Source organism: Canis lupus, chromosome 20 (genome assembly GCF_003254725.2).
Source record: "Canis lupus dingo isolate Sandy chromosome 20, ASM325472v2, whole genome shotgun sequence".
NCBI classification, from domain to species: domain Eukaryota; kingdom Metazoa; phylum Chordata; class Mammalia; order Carnivora; family Canidae; genus Canis; species Canis lupus.
The window spans coordinates 16,017,684-16,037,085 of record NC_064262.1 but is presented as its reverse complement, the minus strand read 5'-3'; the positions used below and the strand labels follow the sequence as shown (position 1 = coordinate 16,037,085).

Sequence of the window (19,402 nt, the reverse complement as noted above, 5' to 3'; positions counted from 1 at the left end):
CCAATATAGCATACAAGCTGTGGCAAAAGCTTTAGAAATAAAATGCGGTGATTAAGAAGAAGGTTCTAACAACAGAGCACATAGCTTCAAAACCTGTAGTTACATGCTGTGTGATCTTTGGTGAGTAATCACAACCACTGTTTCCTATGTTTAACGAGGAGACAGTGATAACACCAAGCTTGTAATGTGTATTATTCAAGTTTATGCATGCCTTCCATGTTAAATAGTGTCTGGTACACACTGAGCGGTCAATAAATTCATTTGCTATTGTAGATCTGGAAGAGATCATATGACCAAACTTCACCGTTCTGCAAATGAGTAAGCTGAGGCCCAAACATAAAATAACTAACTCACGTGTTTTGGCTGTCAGAATCCACTTTTACTTTCCCCTTGACTGAAGAAGTGTGAGTATAGGGACAATTTTGGCAGACCCGAGTTCAAGTTCCAGCTCTACCTTTCATTTCTTTTATGATGCTGTGCAAGTTCCTAAATCTTTTGGAGAGACTCAAAATGGTTGAGTAATTTATCGAAGGTCACACAACTAGTAAGCAGAAAACTTGGATTTCATTCAAGTAGGTCTGATTCTAAAATGAGTGTTTTGTCCTCCTACAATGTCAGGAAGTTGCTTTATGTAGCATGTCTGTACATATTACTTTTGGTCAATGAAGAAACAAGTTAAATGTCTCATGCCCTGTTATAGCAAATTTAGGCAGGGCCAGGGCTCAAACTGGAGTTGCTAAGCAAGCAGTTAATCTTCTTCCTACTAGTGGTTCTCAACCATAGCTGCATGATAGATTTACCTGGGGAGTGCATCTTAAGAATACATTTGCCTGGGGCCCCACCTCAGACTAATTATTTCTTCCTCATTCAAAGGTGTCAATATGAAGAAACACTAACCTTGACCCAAACGGTACAAAGAGAAGAGGATCATTTTGCAGAAAAAAACAAAAAACAAAACAAAACAAAACAAAAAAAAAAACCAGCCACACTACCAGGTTGCTTCTAAATTAATTACACTCAGGTCTGTCCTGACACATAGGTGGCATTAGGTACCCAACACTCTTTAATATTTTTGGCATACTCTGCCTCAAAATATACACTAGTATCTATGAAAAAAAGCAGAAACAATCCTCTCAAGCCTCCATTAATTCTTCACTGATTTCTTATTTCTTATCTGGCTTGTCTCCTCCTCTAAGCTATTACATTCCACTTTTGGGTTAGTGTTACTAACAACTCTGATCATGCTATTCTTGTGTTGAAGAGCTTCAGTGATCCTTGTTGTCTACAGACTACAGTTAAGTACCCCTTATCCAGAGCTACCAAGATCTCTATAACTTGGTTCTAAGCAATTTTTCTAAACTTACCTGTGACAAACCCACCCTCGTTTTACATGCTTTAAAGAGACTTAAAACTCCATAGTTTTCTGAAAGTTGATTGCTTTCACCGTTTGTGGTTTTCCTTATGGCTTACACCTCTCTACTTGGTTCTTCCATTTACTTTGTGATTAAGTCCAAGCCATGTTCTGTTTTTCCTATCTTTGCTATTTATTCCTGAATGTAGAAATCCTAGTAAGGCCATTGAAACAGCACTCCCCCGAAGCTTTCACTGATGCCTTTCTCCTCTCAATAGTCCTCCCAAGATCTCCATAGCACATTTTCCAATCTCTCTGATGGAGTTTTTCTCTTTGTAACTTACATTATACTTAAGGGTAGGGACTATTTTGGATTCATCTTTATATCCCACACATCTCAAAACATAGTAAGTAATGGTATAGATATTTGAATTTTTCCTTCTCTCATAGGAAAATCTGCCACTCAGACTCAGTCCACATTGGCTTGGGGGGAGGGGGGGGACTAAGCCCTAAGGATGGAGCATGTGACTCCTTCTAAGCCATCCTGTGTATCCCATTCTCTAAGCCACGGTGATTGGTTCTAGGTTGGGTGCATGATATAAGCTGTTCATAGGCTAAATCTTAGGGATTTTCTTAGAACTGAAACCCATAAGTGTGTGGATACAGCAATCTTCTGGTATCCATTCTGCAGCAGTGAGTGAAAAATTGTCTCAAGTAACACTAAGAGATGAAGAAATGTTATATACTAGGGTCATATCTCAATCTCCTTCTCCAGATTAGCCTAAAGCTAGATCTACCTCTGGACCTTGTAGTTATATAGTATAAGGTGATTCGAGTTAAGTCTTCTGCACCTTGAAATCTATTCTGCACCTTGAAATCTATTAAAATAACTAATATGAGACATTTACTCAATAACAGCTAACTAACCAATCATCAGAATATACTGTTCATTCAACACTATCAAGATGGAAAAGGGGGGAGATTATGTAGTACATATAACTACCTCCTTTGATCTAATTGCCTAAATTTTAATTTTCCAAGTTTTGCTTCTTATTTTGGCCTAAAAGCTATAGTCCGCTAAAATTTATCCAACATGAGGTTACAGAATACACACGAGGATAGAAAAGGGACTCGTGTCCCTCTGTTTCTCTATTAACTCCACACAGGAGGAGTCTGTGTCCATTATCTATTTTGACTTTGCAATGTAGAAAATAGTGACACTCTCCTCCAATCCACTTAATTGTAAATCAGGATATTCGGTAAGGCTCTGAAAGATCAAAGATTTAAAAAAAAGGAGAAAGAGAAACCTTCATGTCCAGATCATGTTCCTTATCTTCAAGACAACTTTCAGCTATTTGTAAAAGTAAGAGAAAAATCAATGATAATTAAGGTCAGAGGAGAGGACCAATCAGACGAGTGCCAGTTTATCACATTTCGGGTACAAAGTGGCTATTGTTTACTCTGAGTCCATCATCTGTCTAGGGATGACAGCAAGTATTGTTTCCTCATTTTCACACACAGAACTGAAGTGGAGATACTGCTGCTAACACCAATGCATTTTGAGGAGCTCAAGGGCACAAGGATCATAGGTACCACTCGGGAAATCTTGGAGAGTAGAAAGAATGCTTGGATGGAGTGTTGCTGCAGGATCTGGGATGGAGGATGAGGAGTCCTACAGAACAACCAAGGAGGCACCACACTCTAAACATATTTATCACACAGCAGAAAAAAAGGCAAAGGAAAAGGAGAAGAGGAAGGTAGTAAAAAGTAAAGAAATCTGGGATGCCCCCAAATAGTGTCTTTTCTGACTTGAATAGGTGACCTCAGGTCAATTTGTGATAGAACAAACTACATCTAGCTTTACAAAGGTCTTGTTGAAACTATTGTGCACACACATTTATCCACTCAGGAAGCATGTATTTTTGCTGTACTATCCTTGTGTTGATGGTGGAGACAGATATTTGGGACATGTTAAAAAGGAAGCTTCTATTGTATATATAGAATGATAAAGGTGGAAACCTTGAAATGTCACTTCAATTACTGTGCAGATTCTAAGGGTGCCAAGAAACCCACACTTAGCTAATGGGTCTGATGTGTGACTGAGCTGAAAAATGGTCTTTTGAAGTTGTCAGTGAAGGAACAAATAAGTTGTTGTCCATGCATTGGGTCTTGTGTACCACTCACTAGCACCTTCCAAGGGAAATATTTGCAGGCTCAGAAAAATGTCACAGAACTGCCAAAAGGATATACAATTATACAAATGTTGAAGTGTTACTCATTATTGTACTTGCTCTTTGTCTGTTAGAAATTTACTCAATTTTCAGGGCACTTGGGTGGTTCAGTTGTTTAAGCAACTGATTCTTGATTTTAGCTCAGGTCATGATTTCAGGGTCATGAAATGGAGCCCTACGTTAGGCTCCTGCTCATGAGGGTGTCTGATTGAGATTCTCTCCCTCTCCCTCTCCCCTTCCCCACTGTACTCTTGTCTCTTTCTCTAAAATAAAGAAGTCTTAATTTTTTTTAATTTACTCAATTTTCATCCCCATAGAAAATTAAAAATCTGTGAGTGACATCTTCTACCAAATTAATCCTCAAGCATGTCCAAAAGAAACATGTGTCCTTTAAACAATTTAGACCATCATAAGTACAAGGAAAGGGGAAGTCTCTTATGGTTAACAGGAAAAAAAATGTAGAAGGAAGTATGCCAGGTAAGGTGTCAATGAAACACACTAAGGTTTTGATCTGGGAGAGTAATTATATTAGGAAACTCAGAGCATGAGTGACTGTGATTTATCCCGGCACTTGATAAGTATTGTAGGAGCAGCACTCATAACTGCAATTACTTTGTTGCATGTGAGCTCTTGGCATTTTTAATTTTCTCTCTTGGCCAGGCAGTTTTGGCATTGGCTTTTCTACCTTGCAAGACTTAGCTCTTCTTTGAACTAGAATGAGCCTTCCAATTCTAATACCTGTTAAAATACTTAATTTCTAAGTAAACAGAAGGGTAGTGGCTATATGATGTTCACTGAGAAATTCAATGTCACTGCATTTTAAACTTTTTAAAAATAAAACATTGGGAACAAATTACCAAGTCCTATCTTCTTTTTTTTTTTCCTTCTTCTCCTTTTTACTAATTTTTACATCATTCATTCTCTATCTGAAACAGGGAAAGGAAAACAGCAAACTCTGAGCCATGTCATCAAGAAAAGGGGATTATACAATTCCTGACAAATAGAAATACTTAATAATCATTTTATATAACTGCGTTTGTAATTTATTATGATGATAATACTTATTATTACCTTCCATTTATTAAGCCATACTATGTACCAGTCATCTATATGTCTTATCTAATTTAATTCTACAGTGATTCTAGAAAGTAGGTATTGCAGTTTTGATTTGTTTGCAAATGCTCAGGCTAACCAGAGGAGCCAGGTTTCAAGCCCTTGTTCTGAGCCCAACTACTTAGGAATTTCATTGTTTAAAAAATGATTTTCAAATGATGCAGTAAGTCCACATATTCTGTATATAACATGTGAATAGGGGCACCCAGTAATAGGGGAACCTGCCAAGTAATGACTGAGAGAGACAGTAGCAATTATTTTAATCAATGATTGTATTTGAAATTTGCCAACTACAAAATATACATCAAAGGCAGCTGTAGCAGCCAGATGTGTTCTGTTTCTTCACCTGCGAGCCTGTTCCTGCCCGGGGAAAAATGGAGCAACGTCTGGACTAAAAGGCTATCTCCGTGGTCCATTCACTCGTTGGCCTTTGTACAAACATTGCCAGCAGTACATCACTTAGGATGGAGTGCAGCGGAGTTTTCTATAATGGGAACATCAATCAATTAAAACCGGAGTAAGCCAGCAAACACATTTCACTGAGATCACCAGCGAGTAATCATCACATAGATCATCAGATACTAATGCTTCTTGACAAAAAAGAAACAAAAAACTAGACCTGCTGAGTTGATGACTGAAGGGGCAAGGCCTTGTTTTGTCCACCCGTTACCTACTGGTATACTAGAGGCTCCTCTTCCTTTTGCTTTTATTAGTCATATTATAACCATAACTCATAGAATGTATTTTTTAAATTAATTGCTAAATGGTGAGATTTTTATTCTTTTAGCTTCTTTTAATTTAAGGCAGGACTTTTTCCCTATATTTTTAACTCATTAGACACATTATTTGAACTGAAATGATTTGCCCTACACCTGTTATCTTCCAAAGTAGTCAAATCAGTAATACCTATATTCTTCCAACTTGCATATTTAATTGGCAAACCTCTGTAACATACCTAGTGTAAGAACTAGTATGTCTTGAGTACTTTCTATTTGTCAGGCACTGTTCTAAATTATTCATTTAACATATAGCATACAGAGTGGTTAAGTAACCTGCCCAATATCACACAGTAACCAGTGGATCTGAAATGTGAATCTAGGCAATAGGACTCCAGATCCTACCCTTTGAACCTAGTAATGAGTGATTACCTGACAGTTATACATTTGAAATATCACCAAATGTCAAATGTTCATTTGGCCATATAAAAACTTTCTTTAAAAAAATTTAAGAGATTTTATTTATTTATTCATGAGAGACACAGAGAGAGAAGCAAAGACATAGGTAGAGGGACAAGCAGGCTCCCTGTAGGGAGCCAGATGCAGGACTTGATCCCAGGACCTCGGGATCATGACCTGAGCCGAAGGCAGATGCTCAACCACTGAGCCACCCAGGAGTCCCCATTTAATATCTTTTAAAAACTGTTAACGGTTTTGAAAGCATGAGTAGAATCCATCTTATATTAAGACAATATGAATGCTGCTGTTTAAAATAAATTATATGTTCAAGTCTAAATTTTGTGTTTGAAAAACATCACCCTAAGACCCTATGAATCTTTTTGAAAGTAGAGGAAGAGAAGAAAGAAGAAACAGATTTCATCGTAGCTATGCTCTTCCTTAGTATGACAGAAAAACTTGAATTTCATTACAATGAAGAATTACCTGCTTCCAGTTGCAAAGGCTGTTTCAATTACTGAGCAATTGTTGGTGAAATAGACTTGCTTGGAAGTTTCTGCATGGGCATTGAATCCTGGTCAAAAATAATAATATCACGGGGATCCCTGGGTGGCTCAGCGGTTTGGCACCTGCCTTTGGTCCAGGGCGTGACCCTGGAGTCCTGGGATCGAATCCCACGTTGGGCTTCAGGCATGGAGCCTGCTTCTCCCTCTGCCTGTGTCTCTGCCCCTTCCCCTTCTGTCTATCATGAATGAATAAATAAAATCTTTAAAAAAAAATAATATCGCTAATTTCTCCAAAAATGCCTTACACCAAAGAGAAACAGAGAAAATATTGGGCAACACCTTCCAGTGTCCAATGCATCATTTCCTGCATTAATGGGAGTGGGAGAAACAAAATAGTCGCTGTCAATTGACTACGGTTCAGAATTTAGACAGGATTATTTCATTTATGAGTGTCACAAACCCAACACAGATTATCTAACCAAAAATATACACCAAGAAACAAAAAAAAAAGGAAATTTATTAAGTCATGTAACTAAAAATTCTCTAAGCATCTGATTTTAGGTAACACTAGATCCAGATATTTTTTAAAAATATCATTAGAAATCTCCCTCAACCCTACTTATTGCCTATGTTAGCTTTATTTTCAAAACTTTCTACATGGAATCAAGGAGTAACATGACCCCTAGTAAATAATATCTTGACCAAAAGAAGGCAGGATGAAACAACAGATACCAGTGTGCCATGATTTCTTGAATGATGACAGTTTTATTTTGGAGGATCTGTGGTTATCAGTGCTGGAGCCCTCCTCTTCTCAGCAAACTCATCACATAAATGCCTTTATCATCTTAACCACTATCACCATGGAGTTCTTTCACGCCTTTGGCACTAGGATAAACATGGTCACCCAACCCGGAATCTTAGTGTCATCCCTCCTTCCCACCAATCCCTTTATTTCTTAAATATTTTTCACATTAATCCATTTATCCCTGTTACTGGTCTCTCATTTAGAGAAAAACAATGGTGTCATAATTATTCTCTCTGACTCATGACTTCTCTCTTTAAATCCATTCTCTATGCTCCTGTCCATGTAATCAGTTTAAAACACAAATTCTGTCACACTACCTCCTTGTTTTAAAATCATCAAGGGTTCCTTAAATGTTGTCAGAGTAATAGCCGAGGGCCTTTGTCTGCTATACATGGATAGCATGCCCTTCTCTAATTTTGCCACATGAAATGGTAGCTATTGGCTACACATGATGATTTAAATTGAGATTAATTAAAATTAAATAAAATTAAAAATTCATTTCTCCAGCTTGCTAACCATATTTCAAGTGCTCAATAGCCACATGTGGCTAGTGGTTATGTGTCAGATGGTACAAATATAGAATATTTTCATCATTGTAGAGAATTCTGATAGAACATAAAACATTGCTGTTCTGCAGTTTCTTTTTTTTTTTTTAAGATTTTTTATTTATTTATTCATAGAGACACAGCTAGAGAGAGAGGCAGAGACACAGGCAGAGGGAGCAGCAGGCACCATGCAGGGCAGGGAGCCTGATGTGGGACTCGATCCCGGGCCTCCAGGATCAGGCCCTGGGCTGCAGGCGGCACTAAACCGCTGCGCCACTGGGGCTGCCCTGTTCTGCAGTTTCATATCTGTTTACTATCCAACTGTTTCCTCATAATAATGCTGAACCACTTGTAGTATCTGAGTGAATCACGCATATTCATGTCTCTCTAGCTTTGCTCATTGTAGTTCTTCTGCCTAGAAAGCTCTTCATGGCTGCCTAGATAATAACCACTACACATTCTTTAAGACCCAGCTAAGATGTTACCTTCCTGAGGAAGGCAACACTGAACTCTGGTGTCCAGCTAAGTGTTTGTAAGACATTCTGTGCCTATTTGTATGTGACCACACAATGACACTACTACCTGTTTTGTGCCTAACTTCTTATGTGACAGTAAACTTTTATATTATTTATTTATTTATTTATTTATTTATTTATTTATTATCTCTCTTTTTTTATTGGAGTTCAATTTGCCAACATATAGCATAACACCCAGTGCTCATCCCATCAAGTGTCCCCCTCAGTGCCCATCACCCAGTCACCCCCACCCGCCACCCAACTCCCTTTCCACCACCCCTTCTTTGTTTCCCAGAGATAGGAGTCTCTCATGTCCTGTCTCCCTCTTTGATATTTCCCACTCATTTTTTCTCCTTTCTCTTTATTCCCTTTCACTATTTTTTATATTCCTCAAATGAATGAGACCATATAATGTTTGTCCTTCTCCGACTGACTTACTTCACTCAGCATAATACCCTCCAGTTCCATCCACATCGAAGCACATGGTGGGTATTTGTCATTTCTAATGTCTGAGTAATATTCCATTGTATACATAGACCACATCTTCTTTATCCATTCATCTTTCGATGGACACCGAGGCTCCTTTCGCAGTTTGGCTATTGTGGACATTGCTGCTAGAAACATTGGGGTGCAATGTCTCGGCGTTTCACTGCATCTGTACCTTTGGGGTAAATCCCCAGCAGTGCAATTGCTGGGTCATAGGGCAGTTCTATTTTTAACTCTTTGAGGAACCTCCACACAGTTTTCCAGAGTGGCTGCGCCAGTTCACATTCCCACCAACAGTGCAAGAGGGTTCCCCTTTCTCCACATCCTCTTCAACATTTGTGGTTTCCTGCCTTGTTAATTTTCCCCATTCTCACTGGTGTGAGGTGGGATCTCATTCTGGTTTTGATTTGTATTTCCCTGATGGCAAGTGATGTGGGGCATTTTCTCATGTGCATGTTGGCCATGTCTATGTCTTCCTCTGTGAGATTTCTGTTCAGGTCTTTTGCTCATTTCATGACTGGATTGTTTGTTTCTTTGCTGTTGAGTTTAATAAGTTCTTTATAGATCTTGGATACTAGTCCTTTATCTGATATGTCATTTGCAAATATCTTCTCCCATTCTGTAGGTTGTTCTTTAGTTTTGTTGACTGTATCTTTGCTGTGCAAAAGCTTCTTATCTTGATGAAGTCCCAATAGTTCATTTTTGCTTTTGTTTCTCTTGCCTTCATGGATGTATCTTGCAAGAAGTTACCGTGGCCACGTTCAAAGGGGGTTGCCTGTCTTCTCTTCTAGCATTTTGATGGAATCTTGTCTCACATTTAGATCTTTCATCCATTTTATGTTTATCTTTGTGTATGGTGTAAGAGAATGGTCCAGTTTCATTCTTCTGCATGTGGATGTCCAATTTTCCCAGCACCATTTATTGAAGAGACTGTCTTTTTTCCAGGGGATAGTCTTTCCTCCTTTGTCAAATATTAGTTGACCATAAAGTTGAGGGTCCACTTCTGTTCCATTGATCTATGTGTCTGTTTTTGTGCCTAGTACCACACTGTCTTGATGATCACAGCTTTGTAGTACAACCTGAAATCTGGCATTGTGATGCCCCCAGCTATGTTTTTCTTCTTTAGTATTCCCCTGGCTATTCAGGGTCTTTTCTGATTCCACACAAATCTTGAGATGATTTGTTCCAACTCTCTGAAGAAAGTCCATGGTATTTTGATAGGGATTGCATTAAATGTGTAAATTGCCCTGGGTAGCACTGACATTCTCACAACATTAATTCTTCCAATCCATGAGCATGGAATATTTTTCCATCCCTTTGTGTCTTCCTCAATTTCTTTCTGAAGTGTTCTGTAGTTTTTAGGGTATAGATCCTTTACCTCTTTGTTTAGGTTTATTCCTAGGTTATCTTATGTTTTTGGGTGCAATTGCAAATGGGATTGATTCCTTAATTTCTCTTTTTTCAATCTCATTGTTAGTGTATAGAAATTCCACTGATTTCTGTGCATTGACTTTGTATCCTATTACATTGGTAAATTGCTGTATGAGTTCTAACAATCTCGGGGTGGAGTCTTTTGGGTTTTCTATGTACAGTATCATGTCATCTGCGAAGAGGGAGAGTTGGACTTCTTCCTTGCCAATTTGAATGTCTTTTATTTCTTTTTGTTGCCTGATTGCTGAGGCTAGGACTTCTAGTACTATGTTGAATAGCAGTGGTGAGAGTGGACATCCCTGTCTTGTTCCTGATCTTAGGGGAAAAGCTCCCAGTGTTTCCTCATTGAGAATGATATTTGCTGTGAGCTTTTTGTAGATGGCTTTTAAGATGCTGAGGAATGTTCCCTCTATCCCTACACTCTGAAGAGTTTTGATCAGGAATGGATGCTATATTTTGTCAAATGCTTTCTCTGCATCTATTGAGAGGATCATATGGTTCTTGTTTTTTCTCTTTCTGATATGATCGATCACATTGATTGCTTTATGAGTGTTGAACCAGCCTTGCATCCCAGGGATAAATCCCACTTGGTCATGGTGAATAATCTTCTTAATGTATTGCTGGATCCTATTGGCTAGTATCTTGTTGAGAATTTTTGCATCCGTGTTCATCAGGGATATTGGTCTATAATTCTCCTTTTTGGTGGGGTCTTTGGTTTTGGAATTCAGGTGATGCTGGCCTCATAGAACAAGATTGGAAGTATTCCATCTTTTTCTATCTTTCTGAACAGCTTTAGTAGAATAGGTATGGTTTCTTCTTTAAATGTTTGATAGAATTCCCCTGGGAAGCCACCTGGCCCTTGACTTTTGTGTCTTGGGAGGTTTTTGATGACTGCTTCAATTTCCTCCCTGGTTATTGGCCTGTTCAGGTTTTCTATTTCTTCCAGTTCCAGTTTTGGTAGTCTGTGGTTTTCCAGAAATGCGTCCATTTCTTCTAGATTGCTTAATTTTTTGGCATATAGCTGCTCATAATATGTTTTTAAAATCGTTTGTATTTCCTTGGTATTGGTTGTGATCCCTCCTCTTTCATTCATGATTTTGTTAATTTGAGTCTTTTCTCTCTTCTTTTTAATAAGGCTGGCTAATGGTTTATCTATCTTATTAATTCTTTCAAAGAGCCAACTCTTGATTTTGTTAATCTGTTCCACAGCTCTTCTGGTCTCTATTTCATTGAGTTCTGCTCGAATCTTTATTAAATCTCTTCTTCTGCTGGGTGTAGGATCTATTTGCTGTTTTTTCTCCAGCTCCTTTAGGTGCAAGGTTAGCTTTTGTATTTGAGTTCTTTCCAGTTTTTGGATGGATGCTTGTATTGTGATGTATTTCCCCCTCAGGACTGCTTTTACTGTATCCCAAAGATTTTGAATTGTTGTATCTTCATTGTCATTAGTTTCCATGAATTTTTTTAATTCTTCCCTAATTTCCTGGTTGACCCTTTTATCTTTTAGCAGGATGGTCCTTAACCTCCAAGTGTTTGAGGTCCTTTCAAACTTCTTGTTGGGATTTAGTTCTAATTTCAAAGCATTATGGTCTGAAACTATGCAGGGGACGATCCCAATCTTTTGGTGTCAGTTAAGACCTGATTTGTGACCCAGTATGTGGTCTATTCTGGAGAAAGTTCCATGTGCACTTGAGAAGAGTGTGTATTCATTCAGTTGCGTTTAGATGTAAAGTTCTGTAAATATCTGTGAAATCCATCTGGTCCAGTGTGTCATTTAAAGCTCTTGTTTCTTTGGAGATGTTGTGCTTAGAAGATCTGTCGATTGTAGAAAGCACTACATTCAAGTCACCAAATGTATTATTATCTAAGTATGTCTTCTTAACTTTGGTTATTAATTGATTGATATACTTGGCAGCTCTCACATTTGGGGCATAAATATTGATGATTGTTAGGTCCTCTTGTTGGATAGATCCTTTAAGTATGATATAGTGTCCCTCTTCATCTCTTACTGCAGTCTTTGGGATAAACTTTAGTTTATCTGATATAAGGATGGATGGCTACCCCTGCTTTCTTTTGAGGACCATTTGAATGGTAAATGGTTCTCCAACCTTTTATTTTCAGGCTGGAGGTGTCCTAGGTCTAAAATGAGTCTCTTGTAGACAGCAAATAGATGGGTCGTGCTTTTTTTATCCGGTTTGAAATGCTGTGCCTTTTGATAGGGTCATTAAGCCCGTTCACATTTAGAGTTGCTATTGAAAGATATAAATTTAGTGTCATCATGATACCTATTCAGTCCCTATTTTTGTGGATTGTTCCCTTGGACTTCCTCTTTCTATTACAGAGTCCCCCTTAGTATTTCTTGCAGAGCTGGCTTGGTGGTCACATATTATTTCAGTTTCTGCCTATCTTGGAAGTTCTTTATCTCTCCTTCTATTCTGAATGAGAGCCTTGCTGGATAAAGTATTCTTGGCTGCATGTTCTTCTCATTTAGGACCCTGAATATATTCTACCAGCCCTTTCTGACCTGCCAGGTCTCTGTGGAGAGGTCTGCTGTTAATCTAATATTTCTCCCCATAAAAGTTAGAGATTTCTTGTCTCTTGCTGCTTTAAATATCTTCTCTTTATCTTTGGAATTTTCAAGTTTCACTATTAAATGTCAAGGTGTTGAGGGGTTTTTATTGATTTTAGAGGGGGATCTCTCTATTTCCTGGATCTGAATGCCTGTTTTCCTTCCCAGGTTAGGAAAGCTCTCAGCTATAATTTATTCAAATACATATTCTGGACCTCTGTCCCTTTCGGCACCCTCGGGAACCCCAATTAAATATACATTTTTTTTTCCTTCTGAGGCTGTCATTTATTTCCCTTAACCTATCCTCATGATCTTTTGTTTTTCTCTTTTTTCCTTAGTTTCCCTCTTTGCTGTCAACTTGTCTTCTATGTCACTCACTCGTTCTTCCACCTCGTTAACCCTCGTCGTTAGGACCTCTAGTTTGGATTGCATCTTATTTAATTGATTTTTAATTTCTGCCTGATTAGATCTAAATTCTGTAGTCATGAAGTCTCTTGAATCCTTTATGCCTTTTTCTAGAGCCACCAGTAGTTTTATAATTGTGCTTCTGAATTGGCTTTCTGACATTGAATTTTAATCCAAATTTTGTAACTCTGGGAGAGAGGACTGTTTCTGATTCTTTCTTTTGAGGCGAGTTTTTCCTTCTAGTCATTTTGTTCAGTGCAGAGTGGCCAAAAACAAGTTGTACTGGGAAAAGGAGAAAAAGAGAGAAGAGAAAAAAGAGAAAAAAAAATGAAGAAGAAGAAAAAAAAGAGAGAGAAGTGGGGGAGCAAACAGAAAACAAAAAACAAGGGACAGTATCCTCTGATTCTATATACTGTAAATCCCTCGACTTCCCCTGGAACTTTCCAGTGCTGCTTGGTCAATTACTTGCTTTTCCCCTGTCCATCTAGCTGGTCTTCTGGGGGAGGGGCCTGCTGTGCTGATTCTCAGATGTGAGCACTTGGGGGAGCTGCTCAGCCCCCTGCGTGGTGCACGGCTCAGTGGGAGCTGTTTATCCTGTTTATTCTGTGAGGCCACTGTGAGGCTCCGTGAGGGTTGTTTATCCCATGATGCCCCAGGAGGAACAGCAACAGTGGTGGCGGCCAGCTCCCCAGCCCTGGAGTCAGCTCCCGCAGTAACTACAGAGCTCTCAGTCCGCCAGGGCCTGGATGCTCCGTGGGGCGGGGCTGCTGATCTGCTCAGCTCGGGGCTGCCAGGAGGTAGGAGTGTCCTTATTGTCCTGGGCCCTCCCGGCCTCTGCCTATGGGGTGGGGGGGGACTTCCTCAGGCACCCTGTGCTCCTGGGCCTGTGCCACTAAAATCGTGCTCCCGAGCCGGGCAGCCCCCTCCACACAGAGCCTCCACCCAAGCCCCTCCGAGCTGCTCCCGGGTCCAGCCGATAGCGCCGCAGCCCTTTAGGGAGCTCTGCTGTGGGGTGTGGCGCGCCCTGCCTGGGGCGCAGGTGTCTGTTAGTGTCCCAGGGAGCCTGAGGGCACCCCTGCCCCTCCTGGGATCCTGCCCGAGCTCCCTGCCAGCACCTTTCCGGTCGGGAAGTTTGGTGAAGCTCCTGCTTCTCTGGGTCGGGGCTTTCCTGTCCTGGGGACACTTGCCCCGTGGCCTTAGCCTGGCATCTCGCAGGGCCCCTCCCCTTGGATGCTTTTTTATTTCTTTTTTTTTTCTTCTTCCATCTTCCTACCTTGATAGAAGCCTGAACTTTTCTCACTGTAGCATTCCAGCTGTTCTCTCTTTAAATCTCAGGCTGAATTTGTAGGTTTTCAGGATGATTTGAAAGTTATCTAGGTAATTTGGTGGGGACAGGTGACTTGGGGACCCTACTCTTCTGCCATCTTGCCCCCTCCCCGACAGTAAACTTTGAATTCAAATGTCTAGTTCTTTGTTTTTCTCTCAGCACCAAGCACAGCACATGGCATGTAGAATGGACATTAATATATATATTTGAAAAAATGTAATAAATTGTGTAAAGAGTCAAAGCAATCCTTTCGACTTTGTTAGACAAAATACCCATTTCAAATTTTAAATATTTTTTATAAATTTATTTATTCATGAGATTCACAGAGAGAGAGGCAGAAACATAGGCAGAGGGAAAAGCAGGCTCCCTGGGGGGAGGAGGGGGGCTGAAGTGGGAATTGATCCCAGGACCCCGGAATCATGACCTAACCAAAGGCAGATGCTCAACCACTGAGTTACACAGGTGCCTCCCCCTTTTAAATTTTTAAGATTAATGTAAGTAATAGATACTTCTGACTTTTGGCTTGTCTGCTATAGTATCAACATAACATTAATTCATGTCCAACATTATCCTTCAGTCTCAGTCCATTTTCACTTTGGTTCTCCAGTATCCTTACCTGCTCGACATGGGGCAAGTTTACAAAATGGGTCAATGTTCAAGGATGACCCAAGTTGAACACCTTTTCCAGGAATCCTAAAGAAAACTTCATGAATTGCTGAAGATTTCTTCAAAGTGTCATTAATTGTACACAATAATATTACCCAATTAGAGATATTATGTCTCCTTTACATGAATCTTTGATGGGTATAGTATCCACAAAAAGAAGAAAACAATGATGATGACCTCACTCCTCCAGAGAAAGGACAGTTTTTCATTTAAAACTTGATGACAGAATGGAAAGCCCAGAATTTGAACTTGGAATTGTTTTTTCTTATTTGTGTTGAGATTTCTTACCTGCTTTAAGATAGGTTGGTGCTCCTTCCATAAAATGGTACCTGGTTATTTCTCCTTCCTCTCCCTCTTCTGAAGAAACTGGGAAGGAAGTGGTATTTCAGAGTGACTCCACAAAGCTGTTTCATGAGCTTTGCCAGTTTTACATGATTTGGAACCTAATATCCCAGCAATACAGTTGAACATTTTGCATGTCACTCTTTAAATTGCATCTAAATCTTTTATTCTTGACATTTAGCATCATTCTGTTCCAGTAAAGGTTGTTGCAGTTTTTTTTGCAGTGACTTTCTGACCTGTCTTTAAAGTCAGCACTCCAATCAGTCTCCACTGACATACAGAGAATGGTGACATATTGACTTTTACAAGAGATGAATCAAAAGGTGACACAACATGAATAGATGGAAGCTTAGCCCTGAATTTTCCATATAAATGCAAGTGTCAACTAAACAAAGAAAGTGCCTGCTTTTTTACATAGTCCATGCAAGTGCACTATTCACATAATATATATTTGAGTTATAACTCTGCATAGGCCTGGTGTTCTGGTGGAATTGTGAGTATTCACTTTTTAAATATAAAGTTGAATTTTACTTCTAACATTGGCTTACCTCAAATAACCATGTAGTTGGAAAACTTCATCTTTTAAATCAAGTCTCCCCATCTTCTAATTTTAGCTGTGAAATGATTAAATTTCTGATGAAAATTTTTGATGAAACTTCAAAAATTTCTAACAAATTGCAAAATATGGATAACTTAAGTTACTTTGTCTTTAGGGATTTCTTTCTTCTTGAATTTTCATTGGTGTCCTGACATTCCTATTATATATCTAGTATTTCTTCAGCCCACATTTCTCTAAATTAGACACTCATTCTGTTGTCAAATTCTGTTTCACATTTTACTCTGCAGAACCACTTGACTGTTTTAAGCTTTCTCTGGATCTTCTTTTCAAGACCCTGGGGTCATACACTAATCTATGGCTCATTAATATTAATTACAACAACTTTAATGTTAGAAAAATTTATTGGGCATTCATTTGATTTCAGTCACTATGCTTCAAGATTAATCTGAATTATCTCAGGTAAGTCCTAATATAATTCTATGAAGAAAACATTTTACTGTATTTATCCCCATTTTAGACATAAGAAAACTGAGGCAAAGAAAGGGTATTTAAGTATCACATTGAATGTCACTCATCTTGCAAAGCACTCAAGCCCAGGACTGCCAAATTCCAAAATTCACTTTCCTAATCATTCTCCCTACTGATGTACTCAAGTTCAATTTACTTCAAAATACATGAAAAATATATTTCCAGATTATAATAATTAAGAACATATCAACAATGTATCTGATATCTAACTTATCCTGAAAATTAGGTAGTAAAATATCACTCAAATATTAGCAAATACAAAATATCTTTACTATTGATTCTCTTTATATATTTAATTATAAATTTTTCTATCTGTGAAAACAATGTAATAACTAAGAGATATTAAGAGCCAAACATATGGAGGTAGGTAACTATTTTTTTAAGATTGTTAATTGCTCACTGAAAAGGAAGGGACAAGTGTAGTACTGAGAAGTCATATTACTCAACAGATAGAGGACTGCTTTATGATAGGTGCTTTATGACCATTGAAATAATTATTTCTAACAGTACATTTTCAGGTAATACACACAATGAACGTATCTTCATTTATTGTCACTGAAGAAAACTCTTCTAAACGCTGCAATTCTATATGAGTACTTTGTGACAAACTTACAAAAAGGATGGAAAAAAGAGAAAACAATGGATAAGAAATGTAAACAAATTTGTGAAAGAAAAAAATAAATGGGAGGGCATTAAGTGAAATTAATAAGGTGAAGTAAGTAACAACCCAAAGCCTACAGGATATGGAAGTAATACCTGGAGGTAAAAACAGAAGAGAACTAGTCTAATGAGAATTACACCAGTGTTGGACCATGCAATCCTCTCCACACTCTGTGTGCCACATGATTATGATGATCCATCTTACCTCTCCCCAGCAGGAAGCAGGATGTATAGTTTCTGAAAAAACAGAGATTCTCGGTCTGAAGCCACCATGTCCAATGGAAGTCCAGAGTGAAGTAGGGGATCTAAGAAGTGAGGATAGTGGGATACTGAGGAGTCTCAATGCCAAATAATAGGACCTACTCCCAGGATACTGGAAAAAGACTAACGGTCCTCCTCTTAATATAAGCATTAAGATGATTGAAAATTAGAAAATGTTTCTCTGGAAGAACTGCATAGTTCTTATACTGTCATTGAGGGTGAGCTGGTCATGTAATAAGTCATTTGTGAAGTTCACCAAACCATAAACCCATTATTCTCCTATTTCATTCTTAAACACTCACAAGTTTACAAGAATGTCCAGATAATTAATAAAAATCTACAGTGTGAAAAAGAATAGAGTTAAGGACAAACTACTGGGGGAAAGGGAGGACAAAAAAAACATAATTACGTGAGACAAGATGTTTCCCAAAGCTAAAATTAACATCCTCACATAAGTAAGTAAAAGTCAGAATGAAAGAAAGTGAGGCAGAGAGAGGGATAGTAAAAGGTAGCTTTTGTGACATAACAATTAAATAATCAAATAAAAATTGAAAAGTTGAATAATAGTTTAGGAATATTCTAGAAAACAGAATGAAAAAGGCAAAGAAAAAAGATAATGGGACAACAAGAGAAATAGGAATTTAAGAGATACAGTATTTGAAGACTAGAAATTATAGTAGAGGAAATGAAAGAAAAGAAAGTATACATGTACATATATAAATATTTAAGTGGAGGGATGCCTGGGTGGCTCAGTGGGTTAAGTGTCTGCCTTCAGCTCAGGTCATGATCTCAAGGTCCCAGGATCAAACCCTGTATTGGGCTCCCTGCTTAGCAGGGAGTCTGCTTCTCCCTCTGCTTCTCACCCTACTTGTATGCATACACGCACTTTCTCTCTCTTTCGCGCATACACGTGTATGCAAATAAAAATAAATAAAGTAAGTAAGTGGAAATGCTCTAGAGCTAAACGACTGATTGAATTAGCCAAAAGTAAGCCCACATCATGAAATTTTCAGAATTCCATGGATAAAGAAAAGATTCTAAGCATTTCCTGCTATGGACTGAATCATGTATCCTCAAAATTTATATGTTAAAGCCCTAATCCCCAGTGAGACTGTCCCTAGATTAAAGAGATAATTAAGATTAAATGAGGTTAAGAGTGTGGAGTTCTGACCTCACAGGATTAGTATCCGTATCCTAAGAGTCGCCAGAAAGCTCACCCTTTCTCTCTTTGCTACGTGAAGACACAGCCAAAAGGCAGCTGTCTACAAGCCAAGAAGAGAGCTCTCATCAGAAACTGCAGTGGTGGGGACCTTGATCTTAGACTTTGCAGGCTCTAAAACAGTGAGAAATAAATTTCTGTTGTTTAAGCCACTCAGCCTACAGTATATTGTTTAGCAGCCTGAACTTTTTTTTTTTTTTTTTTTTTTTTTTTTTTTTTTTTTTTTTTTATGATAGAGAGAGAGAGAGAGAGAGAGGCAGAGACACAGGCAGAGGGAGAAGCAGGCTCCATGCACCGGGAGCCCGACGTGGGATTCGATCCCGGGTCTCCAGGATCGCGCCCTGGGCCAAAGGCAGGCGCTAAACCGCTGTGCCACCCAGGGATCCCCAGCCTGAACATTTTAATACACTTTCATAGAGGGAAAAATCATAAATACGTAGGTTCAGAATTGCATTGGACTTTTCAAGAGTAACAGTGGGTGCCAGAAGACAATAGATCAAAATCCTCAAATAACTTTGTTTTTGTTTTGTTTTTTTCCAAATATTTATTTATTCAGAGAGAGAGAGGCAGAGACACAGGCAGAGGGAGAAGCAGGCTCCATGCAGGGAGCCTGATGTGGGACTCAATCCCGGGTCTCCAGGATCACACCCCAGGCTGCAGGCGGTGCTAAACCGCTGCGCGCCACCAGGGCTGCCCCCTCAAATGACTTTGAAC

General features: G+C 38.9%; 1 long non-coding RNA gene across 4 annotated transcripts in view; it reads left to right on the top strand.

The window, feature by feature from the left end:
- The window catches only part of LOC112662989 (uncharacterized), a 38,078-nt gene extending 22,137 nt beyond the window's left edge, over positions 1–15,941 (top strand). For all 4 annotated transcript variants that reach the window (XR_004807224.2, XR_003138983.2, XR_003138981.2 and 1 more), the window contains one exon: positions 15,686–15,941. This is a non-coding gene — a long non-coding RNA (uncharacterized LOC112662989). The remainder of the gene's footprint in view (positions 1–15,685) is intronic.
- Positions 15,942–19,402: the final 3,461 nt, after the last annotated feature.